Source organism: Monodelphis domestica, chromosome 4 (assembly GCF_027887165.1).
Source record: "Monodelphis domestica isolate mMonDom1 chromosome 4, mMonDom1.pri, whole genome shotgun sequence".
In the NCBI taxonomy this organism is placed as follows: domain Eukaryota; kingdom Metazoa; phylum Chordata; class Mammalia; order Didelphimorphia; family Didelphidae; genus Monodelphis; species Monodelphis domestica.
This window is the reverse complement of record NC_077230.1, coordinates 300,421,242-300,446,493: the sequence shown is the minus strand read 5'-3', so window position 1 is coordinate 300,446,493 and position 25,252 is coordinate 300,421,242. Positions and strand designations below refer to the sequence as shown.

At 37.6% G+C, this 25,252-nt stretch overlaps 1 protein-coding gene across 2 annotated transcripts in view; it reads right to left on the bottom strand.

Annotated features, from left to right (window-relative positions):
* The window catches only part of MTUS2 (microtubule associated scaffold protein 2), a 726,305-nt gene that overhangs the window by 631,735 nt on the left and 69,318 nt on the right, over positions 1-25,252 (bottom strand). The window lies entirely within an intron of this gene.

The window sequence follows — 25,252 nt, the reverse complement described above, 5'->3', positions numbered from 1 at the left end:
TAAGAAATCATCTAGTTCATCCCCCTCAATTTTACAGATAAGAAACTGAACATATAAAATATAAGTGATTTACCCAGAGTCATAAAGCTAGGTGGAAACCAGGAAGTCGAGCTATAGTCCTTCCATGACAGATAGCATCCATTCAAATCTTGGCCCAAAACAAAGCAACCGTCTTTTGAATTTATTTTAAAATCTATTTGCCATTTTCACAAAAGTCATGCATATACTTTGTTCTTCCAGGTTATTGCCAAGAGAAGCTGAGAATGTAAGGTTTTCTTTCTATTATGCTACAAGAAATCTCAGAAAAAGAATGTTTTCTTGTATCCTCATCTTGGATATTTCAGAATGTTTCTCAAGATGTCTGACATTCCTACTTACTAAGCCAGTGGCACAGATTTTACTTACTTACCACTAAAATGATGACCACATGGGTTCCAACTAAATGAATAAACATATGAAATTATATAACATACTTTTTATACCACAAAATAGGATAGGAAAGTACAGCCTATGGAAGTTATACCACTACACTAGAGGATTTGAAATCTAAAGTGAAAGACGTTACCCTAAAAAAATCTGAATCAAGTTGGCGCAGTGAAAAGAGAAATAGATCCAGAATCAAATTCAAATCCAGCCTCAGACACTAGGCGTATGACTCTGGGAAGGTCACTTAACCTTGGTCTACTTCAATTTCCTTATCAGGAAGTGACAAAGTCCAACACCTAAGGTTATCCTGTGGGACTTAAATGAGATAAAATTTGTAAAGCAGTTCCCACATCTTAAAGTATTATATAATTGCTAGCTATTGTTATTATTGTTGTACTAAAAATAATTTCCATCCTTTCTGAGATTCTGATCAAAAAAGGAAAATAATACAAGTCCTTTTATAAACTTTTTAGCTATTTTAAGGAAACAAACTATAAGATGTGAATTGTTGATTTACTCCATCCTGCTTAGTCTTTAGAATTCTAGCAACCAGGAATGTATACACCCCCACTTAAGGATTAAATGTGGGGGAGGAAGGTCTGTGATTCGAGTGTGCTAGCAAGTGACAAATCAGAGACAACTGACTGACCCTTGGGCTGTCCTGAGCCAAGTTTAAGTCACCATTGGTGCATGTGAGACACAGGAAGTGATGTAAAGAATTTCCTTTATATTTCGCATCACTTCCTGTGAGAGGGGTTTAGGCAGTCTTTGATGGTGGAACTTGACTTGGTGAAGTGTGGGTCCTGAGACTGCTTCCCTTAGGCAACCATGTGGTGAGTGTTAAGGATGAATCCTCTTTCCCTGGCTTTCTGAAGGCACCAGCCTCCAAGGAGGCCCCTCATCTTGAAGGAAGCCTTGTGGCTGGAAGCTGAGCTAGATTTAATCTTCTGGGAAGGCCCCTTGGCTGAGGCCTCTGAGGCCAGAGTAGATCTTCTTTCTCTCTCTCCCTCATTCTTAATTTCTTCCTTCTATTGTAAATAAACCACCATAAAATTCCATTCTGACTTGAGTATTTCATTGGGATTTAGAATGTAAATCCCTGGCAACCACTAAATAATGTATTCAGTCTCAACCCTAAAATTTACCCTTAACAAAGACTATGATGTTTTGCCATAAGAAACGAGAAAATACAAAATTCAATTCAGTGTATATCTGTAAGCCACCTACTACTATATGTCAGGTAGCTGTGCTTTGGAATTGAGACTACAATAACAAAGACAAAAAATGAGTTCTTGTCTTCAAGAAATGTATATTCAACTGAGGGATATATATATATATATAGATAGATAGATATAGATATAGATATAGATATAGATATAGATAGATATTGATATATATGTATATTTATTCACATATATTTATACATACACATACATATATGCACAGATATCTATATTGAGAGTAGGGAGGGTTTCATTTTTTGTGTTTATATCTCCAAGGTTTGGCACATAGTAAATGCTTAATAACTGAAAGCTGATGTATTGGTTTATAATTAAGAAGGCAGAAAACATTAACTGGCAGGGGAATCAGGAAGGCTTTCTACAAAGGGTGGCACCTAAACTGAGCTTTGAAGGAAGCTAAGAATTCCACAAGACAGGAGTAAGAAGAATTCTTCCCAAGCAAAGAGAAAAAAGATGGCGGTCACAAAAGGGTGTACAGCAAGATAGCAGCTGTCAAGACACTCTGAAGGAGAAAGCATGGAGACCAGAAAAAAAAATTCAAGATAACTCTGGCAGTTTAGGTTTCTGCCAGTTACAGAAACTGCCTCCCCTCCACTCAATTCAGTTTCTAAAAGTAGTTCATCTACCTATAGTATGATTCTCCAATAACCAATATGGCTGGAAATGGTCCACAGACTTAAGACCAATTCTTTTAGCATAAGTCTTTTTTTTTTTCATTCTTTGAGAAAGATCTTTCTAAGATATACATATCTACTCCATTCTCCTTCCTTGGTAAATACAGCATACTGAAGATAATCCAATCCCTCTTGGATGATTCTGGATCTGTGCTGCCATATGGGAGAGCTGAATTTAATTACCACTCCTTAGCTTCTCACTGCTTAATGTCATATTAAAGAATAGTAACCACAGGCTCAATAGGGAATGTCATTTGGGTTTGATGGGCAATGAATCAAAGATTCCATCTTAGGCAGGAAAGCAGAAATATAACACAAAGGAAAACTCAGAATAAGATACAGACAGACACCCACCTGGAAAAAAAAGATTTCTTTGCTCTCATCTGGACATCTCTTCTCCTCTATTCTCTGGCTCTTGAGGGACTCTCCTTTTATTGGTTTTTTAACAAACCAACTAGAACATTAACTTCATTGTCAGTTCTTAGACTCATAAAATGTTAGTACCAGAAGACCTTAGGGATCACCTTGTTTTACACATTGGGAGGCAGTATGGTAACCTTGATAAAAGTATTGGCCCTCAAATCAAGAACCTGGGTTCTAATAGTTCTTATCTTTACCATCCTGTTTGCCTTCTTTTTCGACTTGTCAGGATAAATCCTAAAATGTGGCACTCAGAACTGAACATAATTCTCTAGATGTAGTCTGACCAGTGTAGAGTACATGAGGACTTCCTGAACACATAACCTCCAATAGCCATGAAAGCAGCTGAAGTAGTTGTGGGGCACTTAGAGTACAATCAGACATCCAAGACATCCAGGTAATTACCAGTCATCCTGATTTTTGCCTTGCCACTGGACTTAAATTACTCTTGCCACTAGATTTCAGTGCCACTTAAAGAGAGTTGTACTTTATCTCCAACACTATGATGACATTGGTCCTCTTTGAAAGCAAAGGATGAACAACAACATTCACTTCCTGTGCTGACTTGGACAAGTCACTTAACTTCCCTGATACTCAATTTCCTCCTGGATCAAACCGAAGGGGTGGTCTTACAGGGTCTCTGACATCCTTCTAGCTCTGGATCCAAGGATGTCCCAGGGACATCTTCTTTTTTTTTTTAAACTCTTCTCTTTGATCTGAAAATCAAAACTGTGTATTGGTTCCAAGGCAAAAGAGGAGTAAGGGCTGGGTAAAGGGGGTTTAATAACTTGCCCATGGTCACACAGCTAGGAAGTGTCCAAGGCCAGATTTAAACTCAGGACCTCACATCTCTAGGTCTGGTTCTCAATCCACTAAGCCACTTACTTAATAAAGGAAAACAAACTCTTTCTCTGATTTAACTAAAACTTTATTTAATAGAAAGAAAGAAAAAAAACAGAGCTCTTGTCCTGAAATCTACTAATCCCACTAAACCCTGAATCTTCTCAGATTCAAAATTCTCTCCTTGGAGGGAATTGGGGGCGTGGTCTTTCCCTAGCACAGGATTGGTCTATTCAAGACCAATCGCACGCCAGGAAGTAGGGCATGGCTCCTCCCCCCCAGCATGGTATTGGTCCATTCAAGACCAATCCCATGCCAGGAAGTAGTGGGGAGGGACTCCTGGGGCAGGCTGGGGGATGCATTTCCCTGGACACAATATTTTAAAACCCACACTACCCAGTGACATCTTAAATTTGATATGTCTAAAACTAAATTCATCTTTCCTTCAACATGCTTCCCTTCTTCTAAATTTCCCTCTTCCCACTGAGGGCACCAGTTCATAATCTCCACATTATCCTTGCCTCCTCTCTCTCCTTCACCTCATGGATGTAATCAGTTACCCAATCTTGCTGTTTTAACTTGCACAACATCTCATACTCATCCGACTCACAGCCCTCACACCTCCATTTACACAGCTACCATCTTAGTTCAGGCTCTTGTTACCTCTTGCCTACATTATTGCAATGGCCTCCTTCGTATCCCTAACCTCCTTGGACCATCTAACACCCTGATGCCAAATTCATTTTCTTTCTGCTGAGATCTGACCACATAGATCCACTAATAAGCAACTCTGGTGACTTCTCATTTCCTCTAAAATAAAATATAAATTTCTCCAGTTAGGTTTTAAAGCTCTACACAGTCTGGTCCCAGCCTCCCTTTCCAACCTCCTGAACATTACTCTTCCAGGATTCTGTGACTCAAGCTGAATGGTCTTCTCTCTGTTCCACACTCATCTCTCCTGACTTTGGGGCAGCTAAGTGGCAAAGCCTCCCAGAGTCAAGAAGACCAGAGTTCAAATCTGGGCTCAGACACTTACTCTCAGGGCAACCCTAGGAAAATCACTTCACCCTGTTTGCCTTTGTTTTCTTATCTGTAAAAGGGTTAGGAAAAGGAAATGGCAAACTACTCCATTAATTCTGCCAAGAACACCCCAAATGGGTCATTGAAGATCTGGATACAACTAAGACAACTGAACAACAGCAATTAGGCATCATCTTGTACATGAAACCTTTCCTAATCCTCCCTAACTGCTGTGTCCTCCCCTTTCAAACTACTTTCTATTTAACCATTTTGTGTCTGAGGATAAATGAAAAAAATATATATTTATTTTTATTTTATATTTACTATATATATTTTATAATTATTACATATATTATTTATTATATATGTATGTATCTTCCCCATTAGCTCCTTGTAAGGGATTGTTCATTTTTTATATTTGGATCTGTAGTGCCTAGTACAGTGCCTAGCAAATGGTAGGCACTCAATAAATACTTGATCAATTCATCCTATGAGCCAATACGTTGACAAAGAAGTTAAATAATTTGCTCAAGGTCACATAGCTGCTTAATTAGAAGGATTAATAGTCCTGACCAGGTTTCCTGACTCTCCCAACTGAGCAGCATTCATTTCATTTACCACATTGCCTCCCTTTCTAAGACAATTTATCCATTCAGGTGACTTCTTAGAGATTCAGGTCTCTGGCTTTTGGTAGTGATACTTTCTTCTCAGCTCCTATACATGGCTTCTCAACTGAAAAGATTGGGGGGGAGGTCTGGGGTTTAAGCCACCTGAAGGGACATGCAGCCCACAACACTCATGAGTCTGGCCTAAACTGAATTAAAGTGTAATTGGGAAGTATTTAACAATAAATAAAAATACCATAAGACAAAGATAATATCAGTAAGTAATTTTCTAAGACAATATGTGGCCCATTTTTTTTTGTTTCACAGCCTCTGTTTCTATTTGAATTTGACACCATTAGCCTAGAAAGGGAGCAGGGAAGTCAACATCATCATGAGTATTTATGATCTCCAACAAAGCAGGACCAAGAATTACAAATGGCAGAAGCCAGACTGATAGTCACTCAGTGTCCTCCTCCCAAGACACAATCTACATGCCACAAATAGAAGGAAATTTAAAGGTAATAGGATCATAAGACCATAGGATCTGAGTTGGAAGGGACCTCAGAAGTCATAAACCCTCTCATGTTACTGATGAAGAGACAGAGGTATTACAGAGAGTTAAAATGACTCATCCAGAAAGGGTCTGAGACAGGATTTACATGCAGGGCTTCCTGACTCCATCCACTACCCTGCTCTAGTTAAGTCATCCCCAAAATATGAGTCCTCCCTTTAACATTCCTGTCAAGTGGCTATAGAGAGACTCTGAATAATTCCAGTGACGGGGAAATCACTACCATGTGAGGCTCCTGATTCCATTTGGGAATAACTGTTAGTAATTATGTAGTTGTAAGGAAGTCTGGCCTTAGAGGTGAAATCTGCCTCTTTATAACTTTGACCCAACTAGTGATTCCATTCTCTGGGATCAAGTCCTTCTTCCCTCCGATAACCCCTCAAATACTTGAAGATTACTATTGTGCTCCCAATAAGTGGCCTCTTTTTCAGGCCAAACATTTCTAGTTCCTTTAACTAATCCTAGTATTATTTTAACTGTTTCAAAATACGATTTCAAATTATTTTCAAATAAAGTGGATATTTCATTCTCATTTCTCATGTCATTGATGAAAATTTAATTCTCTTTTGGTCTTGACTGTGATTTAATTATTATAAGAAACTTACTCCACTAAGACAGATGGACAACTCATCTATACCTCAAATATTTTCATTATTATTTTTCCAGTTACATCAATGTGGTTTTTAATCATTGTTTTTTGACATTTTGCAATCTATGTTCTCTTCCTCTATCCCAATCATTCTCCCTCTCCAAGTAGGTAGGTAATATAATATAGATTCTACATTTGTTAAAATTATATATATATATATATATGCTTCCATATTCATCATGCTGTGAAAGAAGACGCATATTATTTATATTAGAGAAAAATTCATGGAGGAAATAAAGAATGATTTGGCTACACCTCAAATCTCAGAGAGCTTTCTAGTGCTCTGAGAGTTTCAAGTTACTTGGAAATGGTCACTCAGCTGGGTTGTGTCAGGTGCAGGATTTAGACTCAGGACTTCCTCATGCCAGCTCTTTATTTCATAGTTAGTTAGTGCTATACCTAGAGTGCTAAACGTGGAGTTAGGAAGACCTGAGTTCAAATTCAACTTCAGACATTTGCTAGCTATGTAACTCTGAGCAAGTCACAAACTCTCTGAGCCTCAGTTTTCTCATCTGTAAAATGGGAGGGGGGGGGCGCAATAATAGCAATTACCTCCCAGGGTTGTTGTGAGGATCAAAAGGAACACTGCAAAGCATAAAGAACTATATAAATATGCTTATCTGACATGCTACAATTCTTCAGAATTTAATGAATTTCTGTCTTTTCCCCTTCCTCCCATCTTAAATGAACACACCTGAGAAATGAAGATGTCATAGTCTCTGGAAATATTCAAATTAAAAACAACAGCATGATGTCAAAATAAAATCTATCTCAAAAACTAATATCTTTCTCCAGCGGATTGTTGGGGGAAGAAGGGGGAAAGGAAGGAATAAGACAAGACACATTTAAGGTAAAAACTGATAACTTAAGGAAACAAATTAAATCCAAGTATAAGATTTCAGAATAGGAAAAAATAAAATTATGCCCTTGAAATCACACAAGAAGATGTATGACAATTATCCAAGTAGCAATCTGTCCAAGACACTTGGACTAATACTATTGCCCTTAGAAAGGAAAATGAAAATTCAATATTCCTGATGCTGAGGCTTTGTCTTCTCTATATGGGAACATCTTTCTAATTAGGCTTTTTAAGGCCAAGTAGGCTCTGGCAGGGATTCTTAACCTAGAGTTCTTAAATTGTTTTTTTTTTAGTAACTATCATTCAATATACTTGGTTTCCGTTGAATATTTATACTTTTTGTGCATTAAAAAACAATTCTGAAAGCGGGGCTCATAAGGGTGCTAGAGCAAATTCAAACCCAATTGTTAGATTTTTCAGTGTGATCATTCACACTTCAGAAAAATCAGCAAATGCTACAATCAGGACTTATTGTTTTATTGCGTTCTAGATTTTTTATGCCTTTGCCTTCTGTCTTGGTGTGTATGGATTCCAATACAAAAGAGTGGTAAGGACTAGGCAATAAGGGTTAAGTGACTTGCCCAGGGTCACACAGCTAGGGAAGTTTCTAAGGCCAAATTTAAACCCAGGATAGTACTCTATCAACTGCACCAATTAACTGCCCCAGTATTTAAATACAATAAAGTAAATTAGACAAAATACTTTTGCCTATACATCTTCTAAACTTTTTCAAAGCCTCTGGATACCAAGAGAGACAGCTAAGTGTCACAAGGGCATAGATAAAATCCAACCTCTGATAATTAATAGCTGTATGACCCAGGACAAGTCACTTAATATCTTTCAATTTTAGTTTCTGCAAATGTAAAAATGTAGATTATCATAGCACCTACCTCAGAAAGCTATTGGGAAGCTCAAGATAACTTGTACAGTACTCTGAAGATTTTAAAACAATATTATATAGGAATGCTTAACTGACTGTTGTTATTTATCCTGTATAAATGATGAGTTTAATGCTAATTGGCTCTTATCCAAAGAATCGATTGATGACTCAAACTGACTCCATTCCTAGGAGTCAAAGGTTATAAGAGACTATAGTAACAGGGTAGCTAGTATAGTATGTAGTAAAGGTATGGAGGTGTGGTAAGTAAAAGGGGACAGTGACAGAGAGAAACGGTAAGAGAGTAAGAAGTATCCATCCACTGAGTTGACTGGCTGTCCTTGCCTTCTAGGCTTAAGAAAATTATGGAGGAAATGGTAATGGTGCAGATTAAGTTTAAAAAAAAATTTTTTTAAGTGTTAAAAATCTACATTTTTCTCGCGAGATCTCTAACTGTTAAACATTTACCATCAGTTCCTGGATGGGTCCATAGACTTCACCAGTTTGCCAAAGGGGGCCATGACCCAGAAAAGGTTAAGAACCCCTGCTCTACACTACAGCATTCTTCTTGAGGGTAATGAATAAAGGTCTTTTAATAAAAATTCAGTTGGCTGGGGGAAAATGGCAAAGCATCCAGAAAAATATAAGGACTTCCTGTCAAAACTCAGCATCAATTTCAGTTTTCTTAAAGTTCCACATTGGAATACTATGTATCATCAATAGTAACTACTCAGCTCTCTTATTAACCTTTAATGAATTAGCTACAATTGGAAAGTCAGATATAAACACAGTCTACTTACAACCTCAGTTCTGGCACTGAGGAGAAAATGTGAGCCTGAAAAAAAGTGGAATTCCTCTAGGGCCAGGAATGTATGTCTTAATTCAATCATCTTCACACATTGTATGAATGCCTGAGAGGGGAAGCCTTTCTTTTTCCCCCCTTGAATGGAATTGTTAGCACCATAAGATTTTTTGCTTAATTTTATTACAAACACAGATCGTGTCAAAAGCCTAGAGAGCTACACCTCCTGGTGGGAAAAGCCAAGTGAAAGGGAACAATGAGCCTGTCACTGACATCATCATCACCTCAAAGAATTAAAAAATAAACTAAAATAAATGGGATACATGGAACACTCAGTAAATGATAATTACTTTCTAAGTAGGTTCTTCGGTTATTAAATTTCACTATCAATTAACATTTTCACTTTGAAAGAGAAGGGTTTGGATTGGCATACAAATCATGTCTGGCTTTCTTTAATCAATCATTCTAAATGATGTCCCTAACCCTTTACCTCTACTCTAGACACTGATGATATGACTATGATTGCCGAGGAGAAGGCTGACTGCAAAAAGGACAAAGACTAGTTTCCAGTTCTCCATTTCTGAAAAGTCTACTAACTTCCAGACTCATCAAAGTCAGTGCAAGGAATTCAGGCAGACAAAAATAAATCATTGACAGAGAAAAAAAGTAAGGCTCCTAGAGAAAGGCTCAGGTGGATGATGGTAAAGAAAATGATAACGGCAATATTTTTTGGACCAGACTTGTGCTTTCACTGATGAGGTGAATGTAGTGAGGAAATCCCCTTTATCAAAGCTCTTCCTGGAATACTGAGAAACATGGTAGCCTCTTAGGGATCTACAGCCAACAGGTCCCAGAAGTAAGACTTGAATGCAGGTCTTCTTGACACTCTATACTGCTATACTAATCTGCGTCTATTGTTAAGATGCTCATGATTACGATAACAAGAGATGGCATGGCATTGTGGCTAGAGAGCTGGTGCTGGAGTGAGGAGGACCCAGTTCAAGTTCTTTTATGATACAAACTAGCTTTGGGATAGCTGAACAAGTCACTTAGCTCTTGGTGTCTCACTCATCAAAGATGACAAATCAGTTTTGATGTGGGGAGATTACACAGTAGTAATCACAGATCCAAATAAAAAATAATGATAATATGTTTCATTTGCGGATGTGGGTCAGCCTCTCAGAAAATTACTTTCTTGTAGTCATTATTTGCTAAGTTGTTTTTCAGTATTTTCTGACTATTTGAGACCCTGCTAAAGTTTGTTGGTTTGTTGTTTTTTTTTGTTGTTGTTGTTTTTGTAGAAAAGATAGGAGTGGTTTGTCATCTTCTTTATCACATTTTACAGAGAAGGAAACTGAGGCAAACAGGATGGATGTGACTTGCCCTTTGTCATACTGCTAGTGTCTGAGGCCAGTTGAATTCATGAAGATCATTCTTCATGAGCTTGGAATGATTGAAGGTTATTTTAAAAATAAGGTTAGTGGGACCCAAAGTTCTGGATTGGGAAGTAGAAGGAAGTAACATTGGAGAAAATTTTTGGTAGGCCTTGAATGCCATAGGAAGGCATTTGGGTTTCATTTCTAATTCCTAATCCAGATTCAGGACTCTATTTATTGTGCTACCAAATCGTCCTAAAGTGACCTTTTTAAGAACCTGTCCTAATAGAAAAAGATACTCTGCATATGGTACCAGTAAATAGTAATTTTACTTAATTCCTTGAAAAGTCAACGCATTTTAATCTGCAGGTTCCAGGACTATTTTCAAAAGAAAAAATTTGATTTCAATTGAATTGAATTGAAAAAAAAATTTAATTAAAAAAATTTTGTTTCCTTTTAAAAATCCAATTCTGTTCTGAGTCCCTTCTACATGGAAGGCACATAGTATACAGAGGTCCTGGAAATAAAAAGTAAAAATGAAGAGGAAGAGTCCCTCCCCTCAAAGAGTTTTCACTCTAATGACAGGCCACATGGACCCAGTTGAGTAAATCCATGGACATTGAGGAGGGAGAGAACACTAGAGAGATGAGGGGATGAAGAAAGTTTTAGCTTTTTAAGGTGAGCCCTGAAAAAAGGTCAGTACTCTAAGAGATAGAGGGCCAAGCAGGATTTGTTCTAGGTATTCTAGAACAACCTACACACACACACAAGGAGTAATCTTGCTAGAAAACTGCTTTCAGCATGTTAACTCTTCAATCAAAAACTTTCAATCAGCAAAGAAACCTATAGAATGAAGCCTAAACGCCTTCCTATGGCATTCAAGTCCTACCAAAATTTTTCTCCAACTTTATTTCCTTCTACTTCCCAACCCAGAACTTTGGCTCCCACTAACCTTATTTTTAAAATATCCTTCAATCATTCCAAGCTCTGCACTTCTCTTCAAGCCCTCCTTTCACCAGAAAAGCATTCTGTTATTTTTTTTAACAAAATACAAGTGCCTTAAGAGAATGTTATCTTGTTTTGGTATCCTGCACTTCCCAGTATATTATTTTACATAGATCAATAAATGTGGGTTGAATTGAACATTTCCATGTATCTACATCTTACTGATCACTCAAGGAAAGGCTCTAATGCAGTCTCTTTCATGACACCCTCATGACAAGGAATTCTCTCCCACAACAGAGCCCTAGAGCCTATGCCACTTATGACAAGGTACCTTGCATTGATGGAGGAAGCTAGGTCGCACAATGGATGGAACACCAGGCCTGGAGTCAGGAAGGCTTCTCTTTCAGAGTTCAAATCTGGCCTCAGACACTTAACTCCTTGTGTCTCTGGGCAAGTCACTTAACTCGGTTTGCCTCAGTTTCTTCATTTGTAAAATGAGTTAGAGAAGGAAATGCAAACCACTCCAGCATATAGACCAAAAAAATTATAAATGGAGTCATGAAGAGTCAGATATGACTCCACAACATCATAGTTCACTGTTAATCATCATTCTATGTACATATCTTGTCTCCCAGATTAGATTGTGATATCCTTGCTGGCAAGAAAAGACTAAGTTTTATACTTCTTTGTATGTCCTATCAGGTTAATATAAACTCATTAAAAATTAATAGGTTGAAAAGTAGTGGGAATTAATTCAAAAGTTATGTGTAAATACAAGCTAGGAAAACCTTTTGTGGCAAAAAGGCTGTCCAAACGAAATCTAGAAATTCTTGTGCTATAGAATTAAGGCCAAGGCTAGACAACACTTGATTATATATGTGTGCAACTGTGCGTGTGTGTGTGGTATATATAGTCCATAGCCAATTTGTTGATTTAATGTTGGGAATTTAATCAACAAATTTAATTAATCAATAAATTAAACTAATCAATGTAGGAATTTTTCTTACTTTATACCAGAGGTGTTAAATATATTGTCCATGGTCAAATTGTACCTAATTCCTGATTGCAGCCTAAAGCAGATTAAAAAGTAATTGGGATATAGTAATAAATAAATAAAATAAATAAAACTTTAAATGAATAAAATATAGTAGAACACAGATAACATGAATATGTAGTTTTCATTTTTTTTAAAACCCTTACATCTCATCTTGGAATCAATACTATGTATTGGTTCTAAGACAGAAGAGTGGTAAGGGCTAGGCAATGGAGGGTTAGGTGACTTGCCCAGGGTCACACAGCTAGGACATGTCTGAGGTCAAATTTGAACCCAGGACCTCCCATCTCTGGGCTTGGTTCTCAATCCACTGAGCTACCCAGCTGCCCCCAATATGTAGTTTTCTAACTCAATCTTTCCTTGTTGGAATTCTTATGTATAGTTTAATGGTTTCTATTAGTTTGACACTACAGCTTTATATCACTCTATCCTTGAGAATATTTTAGTCATCAATATAAATGTTACCTGTAATCTCCAACTATTATGTATTTTATGAGCCTGCTTCCTCTACAATGCCCTTCTAATTCCAAAGGGAAATTAAATTAGAAAAGTATGGAAACGTTCTTTAAAAATAGAATAATTCTCTATAAAACTTCTCATTAATATTTAAGGAAGGTAAGAAAAGAATGCAATCATTATAACACAAGAGAAAAATATTACTGAATATTACTTTTTCTAAAACACACTAAATTAAATCAAAATAAAATCTGTTTAAGATGATACATTTTACAATAGAAAAGTTGTAATAGTTTGGGAAATGGCATGACCTGAGTTCACTCCAAAGCTGTTAATATTTCTATTAGACAAAAATGTTAGGCTGGTCCTTTTGGATGGTGATTCCCAATTTAGGTAGCTTTTAATTAAATAGCATTTCCTACCTGGAATAGAGAAGATGTATAAACCCCAATAATTATAAATAAAGTTTACTTTTATTGAATGGAACCCCAAATTCCCTCAGGGTCAATATCTGTGAACATGGTTCTTTATGGTGTTCTATGCATATTTAGTGAGAAGCAAGAATCCTCTGGTCAGAAAAGCCTAGAGAGGACAAAGGAGAGACAGATGGAGAAACTGAGTGATGCACTAGTCGCTCCAAAAGGTTTCCGATCTAGAAAAATGTCTCCAGAACATTGGACAGATCCTCTATGCAAGATGCAAGGGAGCACAAAGACAAGAATTGCTCAGGTTGAGAAGTCATGGCAGGGTGAAGTCCTCAGAGAAATCCAGGATACATTAAAGTGTACACACATGCATGTGAATGTATGTAGAGAAAGACTCGTCTGCACACAAACATGACTTCTAAGTGTAGCAACTTAATTGAATTGTCTGCTAGAGTAAGAGACGACAATCTATATTGGTAAAGTAGCCACACAAACTGAATGTGTGTATGCATATGTATAAGCATCCTTAAAGAAAGGAATCATGCTGCTACGCTGTAAGGTGTGAGTCATGTTTTTATCATCTTTATTTGAGAATCTAATGTTAATTACCCATGAATCATGTTTCTCTCCTTTTGTTGCCTCCTGAATCAGGGAAAGCCACATAAACCCTTGAAATGTGATGAACAATAGTTTATTTTAGTAAGAAAAATATAAGCATCTCTCCAGCTCAATCAGTTTTCTCCCTTTCTTTTTGGTTCTTAAGGCAAAGCTCAAGGAAATGATTCACATCATGCATGATTGCAATGTGCCTGAAGGAGCATTGCAGGGGCATCAGAATTTTGACTACAATTTTCGCTTCACAAAATCTAAGGACGGGATGTTTCTCCTGGCTTACTGGCTGCTGAGTTTCACATATTTGGGAAGGGGTGGGTCATAATAGATTGGTTTATGCTGCTCTTGTGCAAATCTTCCTCACTCCTTAGTTACCATCCAATTCGTGTGCAAAAAGGAAACAGTGGCAAGTATGTGGATATGCACTGAGATGTCAGTTTTGAGAAGAATAAAGACTTTTAATGCCAGGGATGGTTGAGCAGATAACCAAAAGGAATGCAGCTTATATTCCAGGAAGCAAGTGAAGACCTCTCCCTTCCCTGCTCTTAGTGACACTCAATTTTCCCCAAAGGTAGACATTTAATTAGGTCAGTGCTGATCCCATCACAAGTCACAAACTGCTGAAGTGGGAATCAAGAGATTTGGTTTAGCCACTTGGAGGCAGCTAGATGCTTCAGTGGATAGAAGACGTCTCTCTGAGGCAGAGAGACCTGAGTTCAAATGAAGTCTCAGACACACACTAGCGGTGTGATCCCAGACAAGTCACTTAGCCTCTGTTTGCCTCATCTGTAAAATTAGGATAATTATAGCACCTGACTCAGGATCAAATGAGGTTTAAAAAAATTGCAAAACATTTAACATAATGCCAGGCACACAGTAAGCACTAAATAAGTGTTCACTATGATGAAGTCACTGGGAAAGTCACCTTTCATATATTTCAAAAGTTAAAAAAAAGGAAGCAGAATTTTAAGTCCATTAAGTTTGACACCTGCAAAATACCTGCCTGATGGACAGATATACTGGGGGACAGTTCTGTATTTAGAATTAGAAGACATTACCACCTGTAGGACCTTGGGCTAGTCCTTTAACCTTTTGGGAATTTTTTTCTCAGCTGTGACAATGACCATGATGATTATAATTATATCATTTATATAGCATTCAAATCATTGCAAACTACTTTAGAGTTTATCTCATTTAAACTTCAAAGTTCTGTGAGGTAGGTGCTATTATTGCTCTCATTTGTCAGGTGAGGAAACTGAGGTTGAGGGAGGTTAGCTCAAGAGCTCAGTTCTTCCTAACTCTAAATACAGCATTTGTTTCATAAGGTCAGGGTTTGGACTAGATCAACCCAATTAGTATTTATTAAGCACTTAATGTCATGTTGGGTACCAGAGATATATATATAATATATGAAGCAATTGCTAATCTCAAGGAGCTTACATTTTAACAGGAGAGATGTAAATATTTATATGAGAAACATCTACATGGTTTAGTGGTTGGAGCATTAGACTTGAAGTCAGGGAGCCCTGGGCAAGTCACTTAACTTCTGTTTGCCTTAATCTACTCGAGAAGGAAATAGCAAACTTCTCCAGTATCTTTGCCAAGAAAATCCCATATACAATATTTTTTAAACCTTTACCTTCCACTTTAGAATCAATACTAAGTATTGGATCAAGGCAGAAAAGTGGTAAGGGCTAGGCAATGAGGGTTAAGTGACTTGCCCAGGGTTGTAAAGATTGGATTTAGCTATCTCCAGATTGTAACAATGAAGACACTCTCTTTATCAAAATCAGGAATGTTTACACCCATACTTAGAGATTAAGTATTCAGGAGGATGGCCTTTAATAGGCATGTGCAGAAATAGCTGACAGATTCCTGGCCTGTCCTAAGTCAAGCTAAGATACCATTGGTACAAATGAGACACAGGAAAGTGATGTAAAACCATCCATATATTTCACGTCACTTCCTCTCTTTGTCCTCTTTCCCCGGAGATGTGACTCTGGCTGGCAGCGTGCTAAGCATTCTGACATCTTGGCATGGTAGCAGCTATTTGTCTGGGTTTTGGCGGTGAGTTTGCCCTTGAGCTAATTCAGGTTCAGGCATCTTAGCTGAGCCCTCTTGGAGTTCAGACTGATTCCTTCCTCCTTTACTCTCCAAACTTTATCTTCCTAGAAGACGCTAATCTTCCTCCTGGCACAGGCCAGGCAGGAGAAATCCTACACATTTTCCCTCTCCCTTCTCCTTAATTTCTTTCCTCTATATTAATTAAAATCACCATACATTTCCAGTTGTCTTAGGTATTTTATCTGGGATATCCCATGGCGACCAATAATTAATGTAGTTTAGGTCACAACGCTAAAATTATCCTTTACAGGGTCATACAGCTGGGAAGTGTCTGAGGCCAGATTTGAATACAGAACCTCCCCATCTCTAGGTCTGACTCTCAATCCACTGAGCCACCTAGCTACCCCTCTATGTACAATATTGATATGCTATGGTCTACATAGGTATGAAGAGTATGAAATGACTCAATGACAACAGCAACTATATACCCATAACTATTTATACATATCATATATACACACATATCTATTTATGTATATATATATATATAAAGAAAATAAATACAAATAAATATATAACATATTTATATATCTATATTATATAAGCACAATTATATAAAGAAAATAAACACAAATAAGTATATAATAGATATATAATATAAATATATTTCTATATATACACATATTTGTATATGTAGGTATTTCATAAATATAATGATAATAAATAAGTAAATATATAATAGATATATAAAAGATAAATACAAGGAAGAGAAGAAAGGCCCAAGCTCTTGGCAGCACAAGAAGATAAACACTTTATGTAGAAAGTTATTCTTGAGCTTTGTCTTGAAGTACGAGAGGGAGTTCATTCCAGGCATAAAAACTATCTGATGCCAAAGCACAGAAATGAGAGAAGAAGTATCAAGTGTGAGGACAAGAGAGAAGGCTAGCTTAGTTGTATCCCTGGGTGCCAGGAGGGGAGAAATGTATGATGAGTCTGGAAAGATAAATTGGGGCCAGAGTGTGGTTGGTGTCCAAGATGACTTCCATGACTTCCCCATTGCTAAATGCATGAACCTATATGAACTGTTATCTATGTAATATTTTCCCTGGATACTAAATAAATTTTAAATAAAGAAAAGGGCCATTGGCAATATGAAAATCTAGTTGTGGTTATTTCTTCGAGAGATGAAAATCTCCCTATACCTTCATTAACACAGGTCAATAAGAAAGCTTCCCCAAAAAAAGGAATCTTAAAGATTCAATTACAAAAGTGTCATATGAGAGATAATTGCATTAGTTCCAGGATTTATGGTCATCTCTCACAAAATTGGTATCTTGTTATTGAAGAACAATCATGCGGTAATGAAGGATTTAGTGGTACCTACCATGCCATCAATATAATTATATGTCTATAGCATACTTCCACTGGCTGATAAATTATCATAATGGGTCACAGTCTCATTTTCAGTGTTAACAGAATGAGTCTCGTGTCCAGGATATGCTAGTAAAGTTGTCTGAATCCAGATTAACCAAGCCAGTTTAAATCATATTTGACAGTATCATTAATTGCTAATTAATTAGTTGTTCAGAAGCCTATCCTACCTGCTGCTATATAGTGTGTGTATAAGCTATGAGAATATTTTCAATAATAGCATTTGCATAGTACTTGAGAATTTGCAAACTGATTTATATAAATTATCTCATTTGATCCTTACCACAAATCTATGAAGGAGGGATTTTAACTATCCCCATTTTACAGAGGAAGAAATGAAAGCATTCAGAGGCAGGGACTTGCCAAGCTACATGGCACAGTGGATAGAGTGTTGGGTCTTGGGTCAGGAAGATTTATTTTCCTGAGTTCAAATCTGGCCTTGGATACTAGCTGTGTGACCCTGGGCAAATCGCCTAACTCTTTTTGATTCAGTTTCTTCATTGTAAAATAATCCAGAGGAGGAAATGGCAAACCACTCTAGTGGATTTTGCAAGAAAAACCCAAGTGGGGTCATGAAGAACTGGACACAACTGAAAAATGACTGACTTGCCCAGAGTCACACAGCTCGGAAGGGTCTGAAGCAGGAGGAAAACTCAAGTTTTTCTGCCTGCAGACCCAACCCTCTACTGATACATTGTGCCACCTTCGCTTTCTCTTTTCAAAATCAAATACCAAAAAGTCTTGAAATCTCAGAAGCAAGACATTTTCATATTATGGGCCTATATATGACAACGAGGCTATAACCTATCATTAACATATCTTTTTATTAAACCCTTATTTTCTGTCTTAGAATCAATAGAGAATATTGGTTTCAAAATAGAACAGTGTGGTAAGGGTTCGGCAATCAGGGTTAAGTGACATGTCCAGGGTCACACAGCTAGAAAGTAGCTGGAGCTACATTTGAACCTAAGACCTCCTATCTCCCAGGGTTGTTCTCTATCCATTGAGCCATCTCACTGTCCTCTCTTTTTTAAACCTTTTGCAATTTGCAGGGATACTGTTTTTTTTTTTTAATAACCTCACCATACTGACTCATAAAATGAAAGGTTGGCCATGGAATGGATCTTGGAGATTATTGAGTCCATTCTCTTTATTTTGCAGACAATATACTGTGGGTTGTTTTTTTTTTTTAATAACCTCACCATACTGACTCCATAAAATGAAAGGTTGGCCATGGAATGGATCTTGAAGGTTATTGAATCCAATCTCTTAATTTTGCAGAAAAAAATACTATTTAAAAAAATAACTTCAGCATACTGACCCAAAAATAAAAGATTAGCCATGGGATGGATCTTGAAGATTAGTGAGTCCAATCTCTTCATTTTGCAGACAAATAAACTAAACATCTTCTTATTAATGGCAGAGCCAAAACCAGAAGCCAAATTTCCAGATTGCCCGTTGCCACCCATTAAGTCTTGAACTCAAAACCAGATTCATATCTTCACATCATTCTCTTCCCAACTCTCTCATGCCTGAGGCTCACAGAGAGATATCTCAGCTCAAAATACAATAACCCATATGAGTGATGAACCAAGCAAGCGTTTATGAAGTGCCTAGCATATGGCAGCCTATGCCTCTAGGGATACAGGAACATAAATGAAAATCTTTGACATCAAAGATGGCATATGCTGCTATCAGAGGGGAAATATATACGGTATGCATCCATGGGGAACAGGAACTAGACCTGTGGTTTTATTGGTTGGGAGCCCCTAGTTAGGGAAATTTCCAGTTAGCAATGTAGGTCAGGATTATCTCTATAATTATTTATAGTCTAAAAGATTTTCCAATAGCCCTGAAAAATGCATTGACTTGGCTAGGGTAACACAGCCAGGAAGTTATATATCAGAGGCAGGAAAGACAGACACAAAAAAAATAGCAAGTTAAATCAATTTTGGGTAGTTTTCAAAGCATACGTGTATACACAGTGCCATTTGATTCTTCAGACAAGCTTATGGGAATAAAACGGTCCCCATTTACTATAGAGATGACAGCGAAGAAGTCAACATAAATCTCTCCAGTCCTGTACCATTATGTCAGCAAGAGAGCATAGCTCCCAGGTCACAAACCTTGGCTTGTAACAAGTGAAATAAATACAAGAAGACAAGCTCCCTCGTGGATCAATGCAGGGACAACACCTCCACGCAGAACTCACGGGCAACCTACTGTTACATGATCCAAAAGAAATCAAAACAAGGTTTATTTTGCACTTTAATCATCCCCTCTGTCCCATCTGTATTTGTTTCATCTCTTTAGCCTAAATCCTGCATAGTTCAACTCAATACGAACAACTGCTAAATGCCTGCTATTTTTACAGTACTAGATTAGGCAACAGCAACATAATAATCAATTGATCTTTGCTCTCAAAGAGCTTCCACTGTACTAGGAAGAGACCACACATACACAAAAAGGTAAAAACAAAGCATGTACAAAATAATGCCAATTAAAAGTATTTTAAGAGGGAGAGAGTGCTGCTGTTATTGTTCATCCTTCAGAGAAGACCACTGACATCATGGGGTGATGCCTTGATTTGGACATGAATTGGATTCAAGTGAGGCAGAACTGCACAAAGTCTTCAGCCTCAATGTCTCTTCCAGAGTCATCACAGTCCAGTGGCAAGACAAAAGTCAAGACGACGGGCGATGGCCTGGGATGCAGCAGATGGCCTTGGCACCTTTATGTCTGACCATGCTCTAAGCACCTCAGCACCTGCTTCAGCCACCTTCAAAGCCACAGTCATTGGGGAAGGGAGGAAATGAGGAAAGAATGGGTAGAGGGAGCCCCAGGTATCAGGTCATCCCTGAATTTCAAAGATTTCTTCCTGCTACTTTTCCCCAGTAGCTCTGCTAATTATCTCCCAGACTCTAGTTAGGGATCAGAGACATTCCACAAGCCAATGTCTGTGTTAACTTGTGGAATGATACCAGCTGGGTGGAGGAAGAGGCAAGCTGGAGAAAAAAGAGAACCTGCCTCAGAGAAGATAGCTTGCATGATGTCTCTTTGGCTTGCCACAGAATCTCACAGTTGGAAGGGACTATGGAGCCTATCTATAGGACGCCCATCTATCACCACCAAAGTACAACCAAACAATATCCTGCCCAGTGGTCATCATGGACGGAAGAGCTGGCTATGACCTAAGCCTGTCCAGCCAATTCAAAATGACTTAATTGTTAACAAGATTTTCCTTTATAGAAAAGAAAAGCGCATGGACGGTCACTGCCAAGATAAATTTCCAACTTCTGGCATCCTAAAAATACTAAAGCTATAACTAACCGTCCTTTATATGTAAAATTTTCGCTTTTGTTTGAATTCTCATTGTGAATGTGCAATTAGCATAAAAAGCAAATGAGCCTCAACTTATCATTTCCCTAGAACATCAGGACCTGAACAATTGCATCTGCATTTCCATAACATACTGAAGTCTGAAATGAATTCGGTCAGCCAGGAATTTTACTCCTTCCTCAAATCACAACTCTGAAACAAACCACTTAAATAAGTAATGTTGCTTTAGACAGACAGAAATCATGAGGCTGTAAGGATTCTATGCTTCCTGGTTTTTAAGCATTAGCTACATGTTTTAAAAACAGCTTTAATTAGGCAAAATATATTATGCACAAGATACTTTAGTGAACTGCAAATAGCAGATTAAAATAATCACATGAGAAAGACAAAACTGTGTTGTATTAACTTTGCAACTGTTTTGCATATACTTATATGTGTCCATGTTGTTAGCCCCAATAAAATTTTAAAAAACTTTGAGGAGTGGGAGAATCATTGTTTCATTTCTGTCTTCATATCATTCCCTATGTCTAACACACAGTAGCACTTAATAAATATTTGTCAGTTGATTAATTTATAATGGGTATTCTTACTTTTGGGGTATGTAGGTGGCACAGTAGATAAAGAACTAGACCTGAAGTCAGGAAGATTTCTCTTCCTGAATTCAAATCTAGACTCAGATATTTACTAGCTGTGTGACCCTGGACAAGTCACTTAACCCTGTTTGCTTCAGATTCTCATCTGTCAAATGAGAAAGGAAATGGTAAACCACTTTGTTAAGGAAAACCCCAAATGGAGTCACAAAGAATCTGATACAAGTGAAACAACAAGCATTCTTACCTAAGGATATACCTCCCAACACAAAACAAACCAACCAATTTTATCTTAAGAAATATGAGTTCATCTTCTTTTCTCACCCAAATCATTGGAAGAATTAATATTTTTCTGTTAAATTGGGCAACCCACTCCATAATTCAATTCCAACATTCTTCTGCACTGTGAGAAGTTAAGTCTATATAAATCAATTCATTGTTGTTACTCAGTTGTATAATTCTCCATGACCTCAATTTAGGGTTTTATTGGCAAAAACATTGCAGTGGTTTGCCACTATTGTGGCATAATTGGTCTCTGCTTCCAATTTCCACCTCCCCTAATCCATAGACTAGTGCCAGATCATAATATCACAGGATCATTTATTTAGAGTTGGAAAGGACTTGAGATGGACCTTTTGAGTCCACCTTCCTTATTTTTCAGAGGAGAGAACTGAGACTATGGAGGGAAGGTGATTTTAAAATGCCGAAAACATTAATCATATCACTTTATGCACCTGTTCAAAAATGGAGTTCAAGAAACAGGCACTGGCCTCTCAGAAAGAGAAGATGACTTTAATAACAAGGTTCACGGAGGAGAAGGACTCTCCCAGGAGAACTGCCCTGTGGCTAACAGACTAAAGCCGTGTTACCAGAGGCCAGGAACACTGAACCTTACCAACTCTTCATGGTACAGATATGAGCTGCTCAGACAGTATAGGTCCAAGGTGAGTGGGAAATAGCTGTTTAGTAGTTCAACAAAAGGCCTTCCAACAGGCTGAGTTTCTTATATTTCTCTGTTTCTTTTAAGGATCCTGGAAATGTTTTGCATCTTGAACATTTTCTATTGCTGTTTGGTTGATTTTTTCAAGCAAGTCTTACTCCACTGGGGGTTTTCTTGGCAAAGGTACTGAACCGGTGTGCCATTTCCTTCTCCAGCTCATTTTACAGATGGGGAAACTGAGGCATACAGGATTAGATGAATTATTCATAATCACTTAGCTAGTAAGCATCTGAGGCTAGATTTGAGTTCAGGAAATGAATCTTCCTACTCCAGGTCCAGCACTCTATTCATTGTGCCACCTAGATGTAAACAATATTTTCTATGATGGGGAAAATAAAGCCCAGATCTCATTTCCAACACCCATAGGATACATGAATATAGGAGTGGGAGATTTGTTGCCACCCCAAAAACAAGGCATACAAAACCTTTGGTTTTAAAGATTTCCCTGGAGTTCTAGTCTGCAACTGGACATAACAAGCCAATGAGAGAAATTAGCCTTGAGGAGTAAGGAGGACAAAATGAGGTACCTAAAATCAAATATAGATCAATATAAAGTCATAGTCCTTAAGCCATAACTGACAATGACATTCTCTTTCTCACCTCTGTTCCTCATTCCTAGAGTAACAACAACAATGATAACACAAATAATAAATAATTTCTAATATGTTTATATGAAATTAGATATTATTCAATTCTATGTATATAAATATGCAATAAATTCTATAACTATTAAATTATTTTAAAATAGCATACAATAATGATAGCATACATTTACATAGTACATTAAGGTTTGCCAAGCATTTAAAAAGCATTTTATCCTCTGAGAGGTGGACATTATTATTAGTTGGGAGAGAGGTGCTGAGGAAACTGAGGCAGAGAGTCCTTAAATGCCCAGGATCACAGAGCTGGTAAACTGAGATCAAATTTGAAGTTTGGTGCTTCTGATTCTGGAAATCCAGTGGTCAAGCCAATGGACCACCTAGCTACCTCACCTAGAATGTCCTATTGCCTCACATCTGCTTCTTGGAATTCCTAGTCATTCAAAGTCACCTCAATTGCCCCTTCCTACAAGAGCCTCCATCCTGGTATAGTCCCAAAGGTTAGCACTTCCCACTCCTAGAAATCACTTATATTTGGCCATGTATTTCTTTTGTTTTATCTCTTGCTCACCTGGTATATGATAGATGATTAATAAATGTTAATCAAATTAAATTACCATAATTTGCATCAGACCTTTGAGTCATCCTTTTACCCTAACATCAAATGGAAAGAGAAGAAAATAATTTAAAATGCTTTGCTGAAACCCTTAAATGTAAAGAAAGGACCCTTAGATTTATTGTTCTGCTCCTCAGACAGCAACAATCAGAACCAAGAAATCAAAGAATCATAGACTTAAAGGAATATCAAAAGGTCTATTTTCAACCTAACCTAAGCCTCAATAACATTTATGTTAGGTCGTGTAGTCTTTGCTTGAAGAGAACTGGTGAGGGAGAGTAGGGAGAGAGAATTTGGAACTCAAAACTTTAAAAAAATTATCATTTTACATGCAAATGGGAGAAAATAAAATATTATTTTTAAAAAAAGAGAATTTGGAACTCAAAACTTAAAAAATTATCATTTTACATGTAAATGGGAGAAAATAAAATATTATTTTAAAAAAAAGAAAAAAGAACAGGTGGCAGGAAATTTCCTTTTCATAAAGCTTTTGAACATTTCTAGTTCAGTGGGGCAGTGGCTAGAACACCAGGCCTGTAATTAGGAAAATGCCTCTTTCTGAGTTAAAATTCAGTCTCAGATACTTATTAGCTGAGTAACCCCATACACAAGTCATTTAATACTATATGCCTCAGTTTCCTAAGCTGTAAAATGAACTCAGTCTTTCAGACTCCAGACCAGGTACTCATTCCACTGAGCCATCCAACTGCCCCTCATCTGTAAAATGAGCTGGAATGTAAAATGAGAAGGAAATGGCAAACCATCTCCAGTCTCTTTATCAAGAAAACCCAAAGAATGAAGAGTCAGATTTAACTGAAATGACCCAGCACAACAACCTTCCTTCCAAATCTCTCTCCCAAAAAGTTTGGTATAAATCCCCTTTCCTTCTACATTCTCTTAAGTCTTTTCTTCACCAGATTAAACACAGGATCACAGAGTTAGAGCTAGAAGGAATTTCAGAGATTTCCCCAATATCTTCAAATATTTTCTCAAGTGACATTCAAATCCCCTCACCGCTCCAGTTGCCAAAAAAATCGGTCATTCGGATCTGGCTGCGCATCTCAGTCTCCTCTCCACCTCGAGCACTCCACAACAATCTGGAGTGGCTCTGTTGGTATTCCCCTGTTACTCTATGTTCTAATGTGCCTAGCTGAAGCAAAGGCCCTAAAGACATGCAAAGATAGATGGATGGCTGGATTGGTCAAATGTTATAACATACTAAAGTAGCAAATTGCATGCTAATAGACTAACTTTTGGAGTAATGCTTGATTAGGCTAAACTACACATCTAAGAATTCCCTAAATACCTTGCTTGAGGCAAAATGTGTTGTTTTTTTCCTACAACTCTCTTTTGCCTCTTCTGAATCAGCCCCTGTGATCTCATAATCCCTGCCCCATGGAGCCAAGAATAAATTACATAAATGGAAAGTATTCTGAATTCCTTGGGGCGGAGGGAGACATTCTTATGGGATCTCGCCATTGTGTTGCTTGTACTTTCCTGGATTCTCTTCCAACTATCTTTAGTGTTCTGATACAGGGCTGCTTCAAGCCCAGCACTGGCCCAAGCTCCGACTCCAAAACTCCTCTCTCCACAGAGGTGACAGATGTTTGGGATAATTAAATTATTTATAATTGCTCTGCTGGGCAACCATGATGCTGTTTGGTAAACTCAGAAGCTTTTAAGACCAAGCGGGACCAGCTGAGTACAGAATTCAAGCGCTAGAAACAACCCAAAGCTGACCCTGGGTAGTGAATGTATTTA